Genomic DNA, 16,217 nt, shown 5'->3' with positions numbered 1-16,217 from the left:
AGTTTAACCTCATTGCCTTAAACAAAAGTACACATATCAGTAAGGGTTGCTTCCCTCGCCCAGTGGCCACGGCAGTGGGGTCGCCAGGCCCTCTGGGGACAGCAGGTGCAGGGGAACAATTTATCTCCCTCTGTCCCTCCATATCCTACAAGAAGTTGAGGTAGAGAAAGGTTATTTGACTCACTAAAGTTGGTGAAAAGCTCTGCCGGTTTGACACAAGAGGGAGAACGCGCACAACTTAGGAGACAAATATGAGAGATACTAAACTTCAAGACAGGAAAGGCTGGTTCAAACCCTTGGAGATAGGTCCCCCCTGGATAAGGCAAAACGCAGCAGGTCACTGAGCCCTGGAAAAGATGCTGTGGGGGCTGGTAAAGGAGACTCCAGAGAAGCTTACCTATTGGGGCGGGGTTATCACGTCTGCAAATATAGTTTCTTTCCAACTTTTTATTTATTGTGTGTGTGTGTGTGTGTGTGTGTGTGTGTGTGTTTAGTGGCCATGTCCTTTGTTTTTCTAGAATGATTTCTTTAAGTCCTCATTCTTCCACTTAGCAGCTAGATGATTGGGGGTAGGTTTCTTTATCCATAAAGTAGATGTAATAATGGTACATAGTATATGGGGTTGTTGTGAGGATGAATGAGCTAATGCATCTAAAGAACACAGAACATGGCCCAAGACAAAGATATTAGCTATTATTCCTCTCATCATAATTATTATAAGTACCTGTAAAGCTGCTCTTAATTTGAGCAGCTGCTGAAATTCCACCTTCTCTCAGAATACCATCGGGTCACTTCAGTTGAGCAAACGTTTACTGAGGGCTCAGGGCATGCTGAGCACTGACAGGACACATGTGGACCTTGCCGTTGAGTAGCTTACCTTCTAGTAGGGAAGGCAAACCTGTAAGTAGATTATTTCAGGTTTTTATTTTTATTTTTAGAGCTAGAGCACGCATGGGTGCGTGGGAGGGGCAGAGGGAGAGTATCTTAAAATCTTAAGCAGTCTCTATACCCAGCACTGAACCTCACTGCTGGGCTCCATCTCACAACCCTGAGATGAGCTGAGCCAAAATCAGGAGTTAGACGTTCAAACCGCCTGAGCCACCCAGGCACCCCAGATTCTTTCAGTTTGGACTGGGCAGTCTGATTAGTCCCTATTAGCCACATGTAGCTGCTGAGACTAAATTGAGATATTCCCTCTCTATAAAATACACATTGGATTTTTAAGACTTGGTTTGATAAGAGAACACAAAATCTCTAATAATGACCAGGGTAGTCTTGATTACCTATTGAAACCATAACACTCTGGGTATGCTGGGTTAAATAAAATACATAATACAGTTTTTTTTTTTATTGAAGTATAGTTGACACACGATGTTGCATGGGTTTCAGGTGAGCAACACAATGATTCAATAAGTCTGTGTTACGCTGTGCTCACCACAAGTACAACTTCCCTCCGTCACCATAGGATGCTATCACAATACTATGACCATATTCCCTATGCTGTAGCTTATACCCTTGTGACATATTCATTCCATAACTGGAAGCCTGAACCTCCCACTCCCCTGCACCCATTTTGCCCATCCCCTCTGGCAACCAGTTAGTTCTATTTATAGGTCTATTTCTACTGTTTGTTTGTTCCTTTTTTGTAGACACCATATTTAACTGCAATCATATGGTATTTGTCTTTCTCTGACTTATTTCACTTAATACCCTCGAGGACCATCCGTATTGTTGCTATATACACACACTACATTTTCTTTAGCTGTTAATCTGTCCATGGACACTTGGGTTGCTTCCCTATCTTGGCTATTGTAAATAATGCTGCAGCAAACATAGAGGCACCTATATCTTTTCAAATTAGTCTTTTCTTTTTCTCTGGGTAAATACCTAACAGTGGAATTAATGGATCCTATGGTGTTTTTATTTTCAATTTTTTGAGGAACCTCCATACTGTTTTTCCACAGTGGCTGCACCAGTATAGATTCCCACCAGCAGTGCACGAGGGCTTCTTTTTCTACCTATTCTCACCAACAGTTGCTCTTTCTTGCCTTTTTGATTCTAGCCATTATGACAGGTATAAGGTGATACTCCATTGTGGTTTTGATTTACATTTCCCTAATGATGAGTGCTGTTGAGCATCATTTCTTGCGTCTGTTGCCATCTGTATGTCTTCTATGGAGACATGTTTCTTCATATTCTCCATTTTTAATCAGATTATTTTTTGTGCCAAGTATATAAGTTCTCTTTATATTTTGGATATTAACCCTTATCAGGTATATCATTTGCAAATACCATTGCAAAAATTTCTTTTTTGTTGGTTTCCTTTGCTGTGCACAATAATTTTATTTTGGTATAGTCCCAGTAGTTTATTTTTGTTTTTGTTTCCCTTGCCTTAGCACATTTTTCTAGTATGTCTCCTAAGACCAATGTCAAAAAGATGACTGCCTATGTTTTCTTCTAGGACTTTCATGGTCTCAAGTCTCACATTTAGGTCTTTAATTGATTTTGAGGTTTGTGTTTTGTTACTGTTTTGTATGTCATAAGAAAATGGTCCAGTTTTCCCAGCACCATTTATTGAAGAGACGGTCTTTTCCTTGTATATTCTTGCCTCCATTATTATAGATTAATTGACCCTATAATTGTGGGTTTATTTCTGGGCTCTTTATTCTGTTCCATTGATTGACATGTCTGTTTTTGTGCTAGTTCCATACTGTTTTGATACTAGAGGTCTAGTATATCTTTAAATCTGGCAGTGTGGAACCTCTAGGTTTGTTCTTTCTCAAGACTGCTTTGGCTATTTGGTATCTTTTGTGGTTCCATACAAATCTCAGTACTATTTGTTCTGGTTCTGTGAAAAATGCTCCTGGTATTTTGATAGGGCCTTTTCTGAATTTGTGTATTTCTTTGGGTCGTATGGACATTTTAACAAGATTGGTTCTTCCAAACTATGAGCATGGAATATCTTTACACTTGTTTGTGTCACCTTCAGTTTTTTTCATTAATGTTTTATAATTTTCAGAGCATAGGTCTTTCACCTCCTTATTCTTACATATTTTATCTTTGTGTTGCAATTGTAAATGGAGTTGTTTACTTATATTCATTCTCTGCTACTTCCTTGTTAGTGTACAGAAATGCAACTGATATCTAGGTATTTGTATCCTGCAACCTTATAGAATTCTTTGAATAGTTTTTAGTAGCATCTTTAGGCTTTTCTATGTATAATGTCATGTCATTTACAAATGGTGACTGTTTAACTTCTTCCTTACCAAAAAAATAATTAAAATTAATTTCATCTGTTTTCATTTTTAAAAACTGTACTACCAGAAAATTTAAATTAGTGTGGCTCCTGTTGTATTTCTATTGGACAGCACTGGTCTCGGGTGATACAGGGTGCTGTGAGAACCCAAATGGGCCGCATGTGATGCAACCTGGAGGGAAGGAGTGCTCTCTGGAGGAGCAGATGCATCCTGAGCTGAGTCTTAAAGGTTGAGCAGAGATAGTGCAGGTAAGGACACATCTTGAAATATATTCTAGGTGGAGGTAACAAGGAAAGCCAGGAAAGTGTGGTGTCAAGGAGGAGCCCTGGAAACAGTTGGTTGTTCTCCAGCCTAACTTATTATGAGTTGGACTGGAAGATGATGAAGCTGCCCAAGAGGTGAGGCTTGGTATGCCACCATTTAACAACCAGTAGTAATTAAATTCCCTGGTTCTTGTCTTATACATAAGGTCTGATTATGTTTCCACTCTTTGTTTGAAGTTTTAGACTATCAGCTGTTGAAAGTTGGAAGTTTATGTCTCTACAAGAGTAGGACTATCCTGGAAGATAGGACTAATGCAGGCACATATGCTGCTTGGATGGGAGAATGCTGTTTTCCCTTCTACACATAGTCCTACAGAATTGACAGCAGCCTAAAATTGCTCTCCGGAGTATGGGCCTAATGAATGAGAATCTAGAGGAAAGTGAGAGTTTTCATACATTCTCATTCACTGGGCCCACAGAGAGTAGACATGACTGCATTCACACCCATTTATCTACCACTGACCTTCAATGGGACCACTTCTTACCCCCAAATTCCCACCAATAAGGAAAATAGTTGACCTTTGAACAACCCAGGTTTGAACTGCACCAGTCCACTTATATGCAGATGTTTTTTTATAGTACTATAAATGTATTTGCTTTTAAGATTTTCTTAACATTTTCTCTAGCTCACTTTAAGAATACAGTATATAATACAGATAACATACAAAATATGCATTTGCTGTTTATCAGTAAGGCTTCCAGTCAACAGGCTATCCATGGAGTTTTGAGGGAGTCAGAAGTTGCACATGGATTTTCAACTGTGGAGAGTTGGTGCCCTTGACCTCTGCATTGTTCAGTGGCCAACTGTATAATCATTTATCAGATGATAATAATTTGGAAGCTCATTATATCCATTCTATCCTAAATCATCCTCAGGCCTCCTGCCTTTAGTAACTAATTATTAAATGGATATTTAGGAGGTCATGCAAGGTAAAGAGGAGTAGCCAAAGGAGATTGTGAAAAGCTAAGTGGAGAAACTTGAGAGTGAGAAGATATCTTAAAGGTCTGCTTCTCACTCTTTAGTGTACATGTTCTAATTCATTACATCTAGGGGTGGGAGCAACAATCTGTACTTTTATTAAGCTTCCAGGTGATATCAGTGCTGCTGGTCCATGGGTCTCATTTTGAGTTACAAGGTCTTCAGAGTCCCTTTAGTACAGTTCTTTATCATGGCTGGAATCTACACTGCAACAGTCCTGATGAGTCATTAGAAGCCTCCGAGGGAAGACCTATAAGCGTGCTTCACCTCCTCCTCCTTTGTGGAGCAAGTCTAATTGTTGGAATAGTTTTTCTAGTGCCTAGATGCTATCTGGGAAATTTCTGTGCATTGGTCCTTGTTCTATTTTTGGAACCCCTGAGATAATGAACCTGATCTCTCTGTCTTGTGACAGCCATTGGAAATTTGAAGAGCATTTTTATATTTCCCTTAATTCTTCAATAGATTAAATCTCATCTCCTTTAGCTGTTAATCATAGGACCTTCTGGATTGTCCCAGGAATCTGTTCCTTAAGTGTACTTCTGATCACAACATTCCAAGCTTTGTCTGAATATCAGAGAGTAAAATGAGCCTATTTCTTATTTGGCTGTTGATTCTCTACTTCTTCCAGGGTCCTCAGGCATCTTGGCATGTTGACTACTCTTTGGGGGTCACTGCTTCTAAGTCCCTCTTAGTGGACTGAGCTAGAGAAATGTATGTATGCTTATGTGTACATTTATGTCTGATCTTCTGATTTGTCCATCCATCCATCCATCCATCCATCCATCCATCCATCCATTGAAACCCTGAGTTTATATACTTTTACTCCAGTTCAACATAGGTTCAACATAGGTTTATTCTAGTTTTCTCCCTTTCCATGTTTATAACTCCCTTCTCTAGGAGTAAAAAAATCTGCCTTCTATTATCTTTAATATAGTTACCTGTGTGATCAAACCCTTGAGTAAAATCAATCTTTGGTCCACCACCTCTGCCCTCTCCCCATGCATGCTATGTTCACACCATATGCTCACTTCTTTTGGGACCTAGCTAATAGCTTTTGGAATAAACTATTTGCAAAAGGATGAGAAGGGGGATAGAATGCGAAGGAGGAGAAAGTTGGTTCTCTCTTTTGACTTCTAATTTAGTGAATTATACGAACAGGTTTTCTAATTTTAATTCATCCTTGGATTTTCACATTGTGCCCTGCTTTGATTTGATTTTTCTACTCTTCCATTTAAGATTTCTTGGTAAGTTAATTTATTTTGCTGATCTGAAAAGGCTTTGTAATGCTAGAAATTTTCTTAGACACTCCCTTTAATTCATCCTCTTTGAATTCTACAGGGGGAATACAAAGCTTTCTCCTGACTTGCATGGATTTCTCCAGAGCCTTTGCTTTTGGAAATGCTACCAGAATGATGGCTGTGTTTTCAGTGGTGGAAATTATTGATAAATCCCAAAAGCAAGGAATCAGAGAATATCTGCTTTCCAGTGGTGATGTATGAATTTTACCAAAGCTACACCATTATTTATAGTACCCTAATGAGTTTTTTTTCATAGAAACAAAAGATTTCTAACATTTTCTGGAACTGCAAGAAAATAAAGGAAAGAAGAAAGAATTCAACTAGATGCCTGTGTGTTAGGCCAACATTGGAAGGGATAAGCCTTAAAGGATAATCAATACTGATACCACTATCCTTCATCTCCTCATATCCAGCCTGCCCCCAAAGATTTTCTTGGAACCCATGAGAAGGTTAATTGAAAAGATAAATCTGCTTTGGAAAGCATTTGCATTTTAAACAGAGATGGAATTTGGGGAAGTGCCATATAGACATTTATCATTCTACAAATCATAATTATTGTCAATGACCTGAAACCTGGAGCAGGTTATGATGGTTAAATAATGTCCGTAGTTTGGCTCTTTAGGAAAGCTCTTGTCCCCTACCTGATCGTTACCACATTGCCTTGGGTGTTTTAGGCCTGAAGTGCATATGTTGCGTATATTTATCTGAGTAGTTAATTTTGGAGGCAACCATTTTGCAGATATGATTTCTTTCCTCTGACAAGGTCTGGGTTGCTCTCCTTTTTATATTTCATTATTCACACATTCTTCTCCATCTCCCACCAACCCTCCTACCATTTTTATTTAAAGAAGGTATTTATTATGTATGTAGATTTATCCAAAAAGGTCTACATATGCCACATGTGCGTGCATGCGCACATATACCCATAGTACATGTGGACTTCTGTATATGTTCCTTTTAATTTTTTTCTTGACTAGGTCACTCCTGAAAAAACATTTGAGTATTACAAAAGCTGGTAAGAGAGATGAGAAGGATGATACTTTTTGGTTATGAGGTTTGAATTCATTTTCACCATGATAAGTTGACTGCTGGCCAACTGTGTCTCTCTGTGAATTGAACACTTCAACTGTGTCACTGGCTCCGGTGACCTACAGAGAGAGTAGTTATCCAAATGAAATGCCTGAAAACAAAGAATAATTAGAAGCTGCATTTTAGAAGCATGCTCGTTCATAAAACTGGTAGGTCACATTCATTTTAGAAGTGCAACAGCTGGAATTTTGTCTGAGCCTGTGACACTCATTTGTTCAACAACCACTTGAGAAGCTTACATTTGCTGCACACTGTCCTAGGTTCTGGAGAGGTATTAATAAGCAAAGAGAAACAGGGTCTCTGATGGTAAATTTAACAACTGGTTTTCCCAAAACAAAAGCCCTGATTCTTTGTATTTGCCAATGTCTGTGGTATAAATACTCCCATCATATCATTTCCAGCTACCCATATTCCTCATTGCCTGGCACATAGAAAATGGTAACAACCATCATATTCATAGCTTGATAATAATTATCATCATTAGGCTTACTTTAACATGATAAAAAGAAACTAATGACCTAGAGGGGAAAAATCTAAGATGTTTGGGTGGAGAAGGATTTGGATTTTGTATGAGAACCTCAGAAAGATGTAGGACATTCTGTTTCTTTTTTACTAAAAATCTGTAAAATGTGAATTTTTATGAATATGTATTTTATAACTTTTTAAGAGAGAATTTACAATGCCCAAGTGAATCAAGCATAGCTTTCACATTATGTTGGCCAAATAGTGACCAAATGCATAAAGGATACAAGGCAGTTATTATGAGAGAATCCTATATCACAATATATGAATCATTACTAATTGATTGTTAAATTGTTTTCCTGGTGAAAAGTGACTTTAACTAGTGACAGAAGTATTCCAGCTGGTATAGAACAAGAGACTCCAAAACAGTAGCTTAAGATAATGACTGTGTTTATTTCGCTTATAGGCTTGCAATTTTGGTGGAGCTTGGTGGGGACATTATATCCCTTGTATTTGGCATCAAGCACAGTTAAGAAGTAGAATTAGAAGCCTGCAGAGTAGCATTATCTGAAGGGGCACTCCTGGGTTGGCAGTGGATTCTGGCTGTGGCTGCAGTACCAATATGTGGCACCTCCATGTGGCTGCTTGTCTCCCAAAAGTGAAGGTCCCAAAAAAGGGCGAGGTTCAAGCTATAGCACCTCTTACACCCTAACCTTTGAAGTCACACAATATCTTTTCTCCATGTTCTCTTAGGGTGGTCACAAAACATCACCAGGACCAAGAAGGGGAGAGAAACTTAGAGTCTACTTCTCTTAGTGGGCAAGTTCTGCAAGAATGTAGAGGACTGGAATATTAATGTGGCCATTTTTGGAAAAGACAATCTCCTCCAAGAAATTCTGTCCTTTTGGATGTTACCTGCACTGCATATCTGCAGAGAAAACATGGAAAATTAGCCAGATTGTCTCAGTTGCCCAGTTGAATGTAAGTATGCAACTTCACGTCAAAATAATACTTATGTGGGAAACCCAACAAATGTTAGAGCACAGCCATGCGTTTTTAAATTAATTTCTATGTGAACTGTCAAATATATCTTAACTGCAAAGCAAATTGACTGATTACAGGGATGGTGGAAGTCTACCTTTGCTTGGTTGGACTCTGAGTTTGTATTCTGGTCTCTAAGCTTACTTCTCAAATGCAAAGATAGGGCACAGAAAGGAGATGCATGAATTCAAAGGAATTTCAGATATTCCTCTTAATGCATATAGGTGTCCTTCTCATTACCTGCCAGCCACATGACATAAAAGGCTATGTGGAACTTAATGTGGTGCTTGAGAGTCCAATGCATTCCTCCTATTATTTACTTATTAGAGTTTGATTCAGTTCTTTCACTTGTATCCACAACATCCAATTGGTTCCCACTGGGGCATGCATAAATAGAACATTAACAGGTGACTAATCACCAGATATGTATGGATTACCCATAGAGTAGCACCTAGAGAATTGTCAGAAAATATCCAATTAATGCAGTCTACTAGATTGGAATCTCGCTTTATGGTTAGCCCCAAGCCAGCTGTAAATTAGACATGCAAGGATTCTAATTTTTAAAGACACTATGACTGTAAATTTATATTTCTTTGAATATATCCAAGTTCTTCCCTCATTTAGGGAGATGAGGTCATTGTGTAACAGAGGTCTTAAAAACCAAGCCCTTTTGGCAATTGACATGGAAGACAAACAGTGATTCTTCGTTGTTAGATAAATCAAATAGAATTTTAACAAAGTATGTTCTCCAAATATTCTCCTGTTCAGGTTGAAGACAACCATGAGACATTTGTTTTGTTTTGTTTTGTTTTGGTTTAAAGATTTTATTTATTTATTTATGAGACACACACACACACACAGAAGCAGAGACACAGGCAGAGGGAAAAGCAGGCTCCATGCAGGGAGCCTGACAGGTGACTCGATCCCAGGTCTCCAGGATCACGCCCTAGGCTGAAGGCGGCACTAAATTGCTGAGCCACCCAGGCTGCCCCAAGACATTTGTTTTAAGACAATATTTTGCTTTTCAGAAATTTGTTGAAATTTTTAGCAGTCTTTTTTCTCCCATAGCCACATGCCAAAAGAGCAGAATGAGTGAACTGCCAGTATTGTCCCTGCTTCAATGGAGTCCAAATATTGTGTATCCAAATATTTCTGTTCCTTGATGTGTAGTTATAAGCAACACTTTCTGGTATTCCCAGCTCAGACAGTCAGCTTGGTGGTTCACCTAGAACTTTTATACAACTAATTCTTGGGAATCACTTCCCAAAGATGCTACTTCACAGGTCAATATTCTTTAAGAGTTCCCCTTATGATTCTGGGAATCAGCCCAGCCCTGGGAATGAATGATTGAACTAGAACATTTGGTAACTTCTGAAGTTCCTGTAAAGAAGTTTTGCTTTGATAGAAGTTGCTGTAGCTCAGGACAAAATGGTGTTATGATTCAATTTCTATCCTTGGTAAACATTTTACAGTAGAAACTCAGGTTTACACTAAACTTTTATATATTGACTCACTTTGTAGGAGAAGCTATAGGTTTGAAAAAGAAATAAGAAAAGGAATTCCAGTTCATAAATCTAATCATTTTCCTCTTGAGCTTTGGGTTTGGGCTGAAATTTTTTTATGTATATATGAGTGTTCTATATAATGATGATAATGATTATCATTATTTGCTAGATTATAATTGCTAAACAATTATAAACTAAAGTGGCAATTGTTGGATAGAGCCTCAAAGAATAAATAAAGCTTCCAGGGCACCTGGGTGACTCAGGCAGTTAGGTGTCTGCCTTCAGCTCAGGTCATGATCCCAAGGTCCTGAGATTGAGCCCCACATTGGGCTCCCTGCTGAGCGAGGACTCTGCTTCTTTCTCTGCCCCTCCCCTGGCTTGTGATCTCATTCATTCTGTCTCTCAAATAAATAAAATCTTTGTTTTTTTAAAAATAAGGTTTCCACAGCTAGAAGAGTAGATAAAAGATATTTCCAGGTAGAGGGAACATAATAAAGACACAAATGCTTGAAGTGGCATGGTACACTCAAGGATGGGTGAATAGCTCAGTGTAGCCAGGGTTCAATATATATGGGAGGTAGCTATGGCTTGAAATATTCAGTCCTCAGTGATGGAGGCAAATAATTCTATCTTAAGTTCTGTTTCCAATCATCTGGAGGGGCTTTTTGTAGAAATGTGTTAAGATGGGTTCTGAGGTTGCATCTGGCTCTGGGACTGATTAGGGCTTAGAAGAAGGGGCAATAGAGTATCAGGGCCCCATATTTTCTTTTTTATACCTTTTCTTAATTTGAAATATATATACTCAATGTCTTTGCCCTGCTCTCGATTCTCATTGTGACATCTTGGGGTATAGTTTGTGAAATGCAGATTCTTTGACAAGGGAGTTTTGGTTTTAATTGCCATTTTAACCCTATCGATGAATACTGTGGCAACACTCTGCTGGAACCTATGGAAGTGGTGAGAACCAGGTGAAATACAACCCAATGTTCACTTCTGAGTTTCCAAAGCAGTGATCAGTCAAAGGGATAACTGATTAACTATTAATCTGATAGGCTGTATTGATGTCCATTTAAAAGCTGTTGGGCATGGGCATACTTTTTCCCAGAAGAAAAAGAGCTAAAGTAGAAATTAGATCCTGCTTCAGTGTTTACCAAGAAAGTTCACACTGACTCTCAAAGCACCTGCATTATTATGTATGTAACTTTTGATTGGTGAATAATTTTTCAAATTAGTAGTTTTTCAGAAACCAATCCAAATACTTTACATACTCCCAAGAAATTAAAAATGTGTATTCACCTTCTCAAAATTGTAATTGAAACCTCTTCTTATTGTTCCCATTTTTAGTTATATCTGATAGTCTCATTGGGACAAAATATATATATAGGCTTTCCATTAATACCACTTAGAGATTTTATATTTAATTGGCATGTTGTTTTTTTTTTTTTTAATCCTAGGACTTTCTTGGTGGCCACATTTTAGCACTTTAAAATCAGGATGTGTACACTGTAATGTCTGTAAACATCTCCCCCCTTCCTTTCCCTTCCCAGGCTACTAGTTATTAATTCCATGCTGCTTAGAATTGAGGAAACAGGAAAGTGCATGCATGGAGGATCGATGACCCTTCCTTGTGTTGCAAAAATGGAGAATAAAAACATAACTAAGGCAGATGTGTCCCTCTTCCTCTTCATTTTGAATGTGGCTCCATGTATATCTGACGTGACTCTTCCACAGTGTCTTAAGGTACTGGATATATCTTTCATGTTCCTTTAAGTACTTTATTTCCAACATTTTAAAATTATTTTGGAATAGTAAGGTAATAAGGTTAATTGGTTATTGGTGCTGGAGTGAACAATTTTACTTCTGCCTAGAGATTAAGTTAAAAACCTTAGAATGTAAATCTACGGGGAATGTTAAAGATTTTCCAATTCAGCCAAGGCTTTGGGAGTGAGGCATTGTCCTCTAGGAACCTTCTCTATTTAGGTCTACGGTTGTGCTTGGTCATCCCTCATGGTGATACTATGGCAAGTTCTTAAATATCTCCTGCCCAATTATTTTGACCTTAAAATAGCAATCTTCTAGTTTGACAGACAGCTAGGTTGTGTAATGCTCAGCAAAACACCAGAGGTATTTGGGGGTCAGGCTGCAGAGTTTTGACCTGTCAAGTTACTCAGCACCCCTGAACCTTATTTATTCAAGCCCTTCAGAAAATAATCAGTGTAAATGAGGTTTACACATCTAGAACATGTCAGCACTAGCCTGGATGCTGGGCATACAGTGCAAAAACAGACATAGTTCCTGCTCCCAAAGAACCCTGCTCATGAGAATATACAAGGAAGAGTTGCCATTTGCAATTGTAGGGAAATGGGGTACACTGGATAGGTAAACCGTTTAGAGAAAATACTTCAAAGCTGGGATAGAAGTAAGGATGAATGCCTTAACTTTCTTCCCTGTAAAATGGGGACACACTTCCCTTGTCGGGTTATAGTAAGGAAATAGAGACAATGAATACTGTCTGTGAACTGCTGTGTCCAACAGTTCATTACTGGGCCAGAAAATACATATTGAATCATTACCTTCAAAGCAATGGGGATTCAGAAGTGAGTAGGGTGCTGTCCCCATCCTCTTGGGTCTCACAAGCCAGAAATCTAGCCCTAGCTCCCGAGGCTGTTCTATTATTGCTCTTGTCCCACTTGCCTATTCATTGTTCATGTGTCTGACTCATAAGAGCACCAGCTTAAGGAGGCCAGAAATGCTTCTCTCTCATCCAACATTGTATGTTCAATGCAAAAATAGTTCCGAGTGAACATTTGCTACTTACCCTGTGCCCTGCAGGAGATGCATCTGGCATCCTGCCCTATCATCTCTCCCCTAGCTCTCTAGCTCACACCTGTCCAACTTTCAACAGTCAGCCCCAGCATTTATTTGCCTGAAAATCTTCTCTAGCTAATAAGGGCCACTAAGGCCACATTCAGGGCGGGAGCCACACAGTGATAGGGAATTAAGTCCCACCCCAGCTGCCCCACATCCTCTGCCCTCTGAGGAATTTGTTCTAATTACTCTATAGCAATAACTCGATTGATAATTTACCCTCCATTGGCTGTTTTGCCTTCTTCTCTTACTTCCCCGACTTCCTTACCAGTGATTTCAGGGGTTTAACTCCCAAATAAATCACTTACATCTGAATCCTTGTTTAATTGGCTGTCCAAACTAAAATGTCCACTCAGCACCCAAATCCTTATATTTAAATTATTCTGCTGCCTATAAAGAGCCCATCTCTCATGATGGGAACTGAAAAGGTCACATAAACTTGCATCCACGGGTGTGTACATGACCTGTACTTTGCCAATCAGACATATCCTTAAATTGGAAGCTCATGTCATGAAGGAGGAAATGCCAGAATTGATTGTGTTGACAGATGGTAGCAGAGACAGCAATTTGAATGAGTTTCCAGCATCCAGTGTTGGTAGCACACATGGTACAACCCCATGCACAAAGTGTGGCTTCATTGAACAAGTTCTACTTGGATATTTTTGAGTACTGCTCTTTTCCATTGTCCTCTCAGAGATTCCTTGATCTCTCCAATATCTTTTGGGACAAGTTCCTTTCCTGCCAACATGTCAGGTTTTGTTCCTATAGCTTGTACCTAAGAATGCTGTCTATGTCAGTCAGGATAGAGCAAGGAAAACACCCTCTACCTCTTTGAAGCAGACGAGATTTAATACAGAAGGTGATGGAAAAGCTGAAAAGCCAAACAGGGAACAATGAGGTAACCCTCATTGCCTCACATGGAAGCTGCCATCACCCCTGGGGCTTGAGGGACCATGGAGGAAGGGACCACATTCTCTGGCAGGAGGAAGAACAACACTAGGGGGGCTTCCCGGAGAGGTGACCATCTGGGGTCTGAGGCCTGAAGCTCCACAGGAAGTGGGGAAGAGAGAGTAGAAGAACCATCTGGTTTTCTTTCTTCTTCCTCCTCCAATTTTACACCATACTACCCGTAATTTGAAAGTAACCAGATGCTAGAGGGCAAGGGAGCCTATAATAAAGAGAACACGAAAAGAACCAGAAATAGGCCTGAAGGCCAACAGGCAATTGATATGCACAAGTAGTGGGAGCTCCCATAGTTTTCGGTGGAGTGAACAAAGAGAATAACCAAGGAGAGGGCTAGGACCAGACTCTTGTATTATATAACAACTCTTAAAGGATAGGGGAATTAGATGATTGCCCCTAAGGAGAAACAGAGAACTAGAAGGAAACTGAGGCAAGAATAGTGTCCCAGATGCCACACCTCTGAAGTCGTCATATCTGCCAGATTCCTAACTGGATTTCCACCAACTAGACCTCTGAATTATTCATTGAGTCTAGACAGGAGACTGAGAGTGCTTATCCATGAGCTTTGGGTATCATCACTTCTAATCCAGGCTATTCCCTGGGTAACGGGAGTTATTAAGTGAGGATAACAGTGCTTGCCAACTTTTACTGGGCAAGGTGAGAAGCAATGCATAATGGAGATTTTTAAATACTTGGCAAAATAGAGACACATGTCGCAGCAGGAACCTTAATTGATAAAGTAGAGACAAATGCATTCACTCTCACGGTTGGAAATTACGAGACTGTCTTACATGACTTCCATGAATAGATGGATTGCGACATCTTTGTTAGTGGCAGCACAGAAAAGAAAACAAAATTCTGCTTGGATTTATGAGAAGGACCATGGTGTAATGGAAAGGGCATCAATTGCAGAGTCAGGAGAACCTCATTTTAATCTCACCTCTACTACTCATTAGTATTGTGATTTGAGGCATTTTCAACTGAGCTCCAGCCTCTTCATGTTTAAAATTGATTCTGTACTGGGCATTGTGCTAGAATAATAACTTGCCCACATAATGGACACTTCATAAATGTTTGTTCCCAGCCTCAGTCTCCCTTCTTTTTTACCATAACACCAGCTTCAGAAAGAAAAGGTGAGAAAATAAACTCAAATTCTTTCTACAAAAAAATGGCTGCTGTGAATCAGTTTTATTGAGACATGCTTAAAGGAATTAAAACCCAAATCTCAGAGCCCCTGCTTATTGTTGAAAGCACCAAAAGCCATGGGCATTATACACCCAAGGCCACTTAATCAGAATTTCAGATGATCTAAAAAAAATTTATCTGTAGGCATATTCCATTTCTTAAAACGAAACAAAACAAAAAACAAAAAAACCTCACTTCCTATATGGCTGCCATAAAACAGTGTATTCACTTATATTTTGAGTAGGATTTCATGCTCAGGGGGTGCCTTGGTGTTTCTGTGACCCAAGCAAGGGGTCCCTATGCCTTTATCACACGGTTTCTTCTTGACACAGCTGGAAATATGATTGCCTCAAGGCCCATCACAAAGCAGCGGGATCTCTGCTATGGGTCAGCAGCACAAGGAAGTGTTGCCAAGATACAACAGAAAACACAAGACCCCCAGGTCTCCCTCTGGGTTTCTGGAGCAGTGATCTTTGGCTCAGCTGTGGAAATTTCAGTTCATTCATTGAAAGCCAAACATACCTGTCCCCCAGAGAGGAACATGCCTAATAAAGAGACTTCCTCCTTGCTGGCTAGTCTTGTGGTTTTATTCAGCCCTTAAAGACAGTGTGGGGCCTGAGTACCCCCAGAGCAGCCTAGCCAGGGATGGGAGCAAGCCCCAGAGATAGTCACTGAGGTAGAAAAGCACCAGCCAGCATGGATACCTGAGGGCTGTGATCAGGGCACTCAGAGCTTGCCTTGGCTCTGAAACATCAGATGGAGCTCAGACAAAATCAGGTTTCACTTAAACTTTATCCATCTGCTGACAACCTGTGTGCCTTCTCTCTCATTCTGTGGCTATTCTTTGGTACAGAGCTTTTTATCTATTTACTTTCAGAGCACAACAGGGATATTTATCCCTTAATTTATATATCTAGGCCTATACCTTTAAATATATTTATGATGACATTAAGAGAATAGGATTTCCAACCAATTCTTTTTTTTTTTTTAAGAGTGGCTGTAGTATCAAATCAATCTTAACTCATGTCCTAGGTGATAGAGCTCAAAAGGAAAAGTTCTCTTCTGTTAAGTTGTCCCAGCAGGCCCCTTTCCAGGGTAAGGGACTAATATCCTGAGACTGTAGCTTTTCTCTTGCATTGTTCCCTAGCAGTGCAAACTATTAGTGTATAGTGCCATGGACCTCTATCCTTGAGGCCCCTGTCAGTAATTGGTGTTCTGGAATTACTATAAAAGCACCTTGTCCTCCT

At 39.6% G+C, this 16,217-nt stretch overlaps 1 long non-coding RNA gene across 6 annotated transcripts in view; it reads left to right on the top strand.

The window, feature by feature from the left end:
- The window catches only part of LOC125752275 (uncharacterized), a 132,792-nt gene that overhangs the window by 97,248 nt on the left and 19,327 nt on the right, over positions 1-16,217 (top strand). For 4 of the 6 annotated variants that reach the window (XR_007401368.1, XR_007401375.1, XR_007401374.1 and 1 more), the window contains 3 exons: positions 5,898-6,306; positions 8,162-8,389; positions 11,502-11,694. This is a non-coding gene — a long non-coding RNA (uncharacterized LOC125752275). The remainder of the gene's footprint in view (positions 1-5,897; positions 6,307-8,161; positions 8,390-11,501; positions 11,695-16,217) is intronic. The other 2 variants (XR_007401372.1, XR_007401365.1) reach the window with 1 other exon arrangement.

Source organism: Canis lupus, chromosome 1 (assembly GCF_003254725.2).
Source record: "Canis lupus dingo isolate Sandy chromosome 1, ASM325472v2, whole genome shotgun sequence".
Classification (NCBI taxonomy): Eukaryota; Metazoa; Chordata; class Mammalia; order Carnivora; family Canidae; genus Canis; species Canis lupus.
The sequence above is the reverse complement of the archived record's forward strand: the minus strand, read 5'-3'. Positions and strand labels throughout refer to the sequence as shown.